Genomic DNA, 2,798 nt, shown 5'->3' with positions numbered 1-2,798 from the left:
TGCAGAAATTGAATGCCTACAATTATGAAATGACCCAGAACCCATCTTTCATGTAGGGGTTAAGTGCAAGCCTGGGACTGTGAATCCTAGATCCCCCTTGGGGGCAGAGATGTGCTGTTGGCTCGAGAGACCCTCATAATTTGTATACAAATTGTGTTCTTCTCTCTCGTCCGCCTGTGAATCGTCGTTCCTGTCGATCCAGTGTCATTTAGTTGGAGCAAAACATTGCCCGGGGATGACCACGTAAAAATTCCCATTCGCTATCTAGATTCCGCACCATGTAGCCAGCATGGTTGTTGTGATGTAGTGGTGATAACACCCTACCAGTAATCGGGGGGACGTGGGTTCAAATTCCTCTCAGGGCATAAAACGTTTTTCTCCAATGAAAATGTCATTCAGGGGTTGTCCGTCCTTGATTCCTTCAAAACTTCATTAGCAGTATATATATATAAACTCAGAGTAGCGATTAATTGACCAAACTCTTATATATCTGAACCCCATAGGGGTTGAAACGTGTAACGCGCGTTCACAGCTTCCGAATATTTATTCAGTGCGAACTGATTGGTTGAATGTTTCAGTGCTAAGTACCATATTTGGAAACCCCTCGCCCTTGTTGTTCCAAATATGGCACTTAGCAAATTAAATATTCAAAAGCTTGTTTCCCAGCACACAAGGGGCCGTTACACGTTTCAACCCTTATGGGTTTCTCTATATATATGTTACAGGTTGAATTTAAATTCAGGTCCATTTAAATGAAACTAGGTAAATTTAAATCAAACTAGGTGAATTTATCAACAGTTATTTATCAACTGTTTGAAAAGGGATTTTCTTTATGGGGTGTCATTGAAAAAAAGGGGCACGGTTTTTTTTAGGGGGGTTGAAAACAAAACAAAAAAATCGCCTTTCTCTCCTCCCACTTTCCTCTCTACTCTCTTCCTTTCTGTCCCTATCCCTCTTAACTTTCCATCCCCTGATCCATTCGTCATACCTACCACTATTTTTCGTACCCTTGACCTACTCAATTCCATTGTTTACATGAGAGAAAGAAATCGCTTTGAACTGCACTTACCGAGTCTTGAACCTGGTACCTCTGATATCCCTTAGCATGGAGTCCTTAGTCGCAACCAACCGCTAAACCACACAGGACTTGGACAAGCGGTCGCCATTATTTTAGTAGCAAATACATTTCTTGTGGTGCAAGAGGGCCCAGACTCTTCTCGGTCATAGTAAATTATGCAAAAGTTTACTCGTGCGCAACGCGTGGCCCTGTACGGTTCGTAAAATGGCTAACACAAGTTGTGTTGATTCAGAGATATTCTACCAAAAATTGGGTGAAGTTAAAGCTTCCAAAAAGCCAAAACCAAGCAAAAATAACCCCTTTTATTGACGACAACGTTTGCAACGATGCAGTGACGTAGTTAGAAACACATAATGAAGACAGCAAGGACAGAACAAATCTGACAAGTCAAGACGTAGCAATTATCAAAAGAAAAGGATGGAAACTGGAGGGTGGCAAAATGTTATCCAAGAACGGAAAAGAAATTTTTCAAAAATGTCAACTACACCAAGTTCTTTGCCAAAGAATATCGCGCACAAAGGAAGAGACAAGATGGACAAGTATATCAAGCGAAACTACGAATCAATGGTATCCCAAGAAGTAATACAACACTTTGTGTCACTCTTCTCGATACACAAAGAACAAAAGTAGCTAAACGTCGATCACCAGCAGGCAAAAACAGCCTGTGCTAGCCCCTATTCAAACAAGAGAATTCCTAACACATTTTCAAGTGGACCTTAGAAACTTACCATTAACATGTTCACGTCATTGCAAACACAATTGGATTCTCCACATGATTGATCATTTCACAAAATATTCAGAAGAAGAAGAAGAAGAAGAACCTAAACGTGCTTGTTATTTACTTACCAAGTCAACAAAGGAGATAAGGACACCTCAACATGGAAAAGCAAGAAACGCACAAAGAAAATACAACAACAAAATGACAACAAGCAAACCCAATACAGTACCATTTCATTCCAAGTCAACAACTTTGTCAAAATAAAATTAATTAAGTGGACAAAAGTCCATTACAACCAAACACACTTCTTGGTAAAGTAATTGAAAAAGAACATGGATTTATGAAAGTTGTAACCAAATTTGGAATTATTAACACTTGGATTGCATGCACACCAAACAGACTACAAATTACTGAAGACATGAATGTGTTGTTAGACACAGTTCCACTGCCGCATTCAAAAAGGCACTTGACCAGTGACACATGTACAAGAGGTGCAAAACCAAGGAAATGACTTCTCATTGTTCAACTTAAGTCAACTACATGCAAGTAATGACTGCTTAATGAAGGGACTACCAGAAAAAAACTTTGAATTTGATTGTTGAAGTACTTATAACCTCAAAGGGGTTTTATACTGAATTGCATTTGCCCAAGTAACTGCACATCATTCAATAATCTACCTTCTAAAAAGTCAATTGTCTTCTTCCTTCCAAAAACCAGAAAAATAAATATAAAAGATGAAGGTCATTCTTATTAAACAAGGTTTTGTTTTTCTGATGCTCTAAGATAAAAAAAAAAAAAGCAGAATTAGTTATCATGCACGGTATACCTAACCCCAACCTTAATGCTAACCATTTAAAATCAGTGCTTAGACTTAATAACAAACAACAAAAAGCGTTTTTTCAGACTAACTCGTCAAAAACGTACGCCAAATATATATCCTTACTGATTTACTTACCAATATACATGTACTTGCTAGACATTGATGGACTTTTTGTTGATGTT

The sequence above is a fragment of the Montipora foliosa genome, chromosome 4 (assembly GCF_036669935.1).
Source record: "Montipora foliosa isolate CH-2021 chromosome 4, ASM3666993v2, whole genome shotgun sequence".
NCBI classification, from domain to species: Eukaryota; Metazoa; Cnidaria; class Anthozoa; order Scleractinia; family Acroporidae; genus Montipora; species Montipora foliosa.
The sequence above is the reverse complement of the archived record's forward strand: the minus strand, read 5'-3'. Positions refer to the sequence as shown.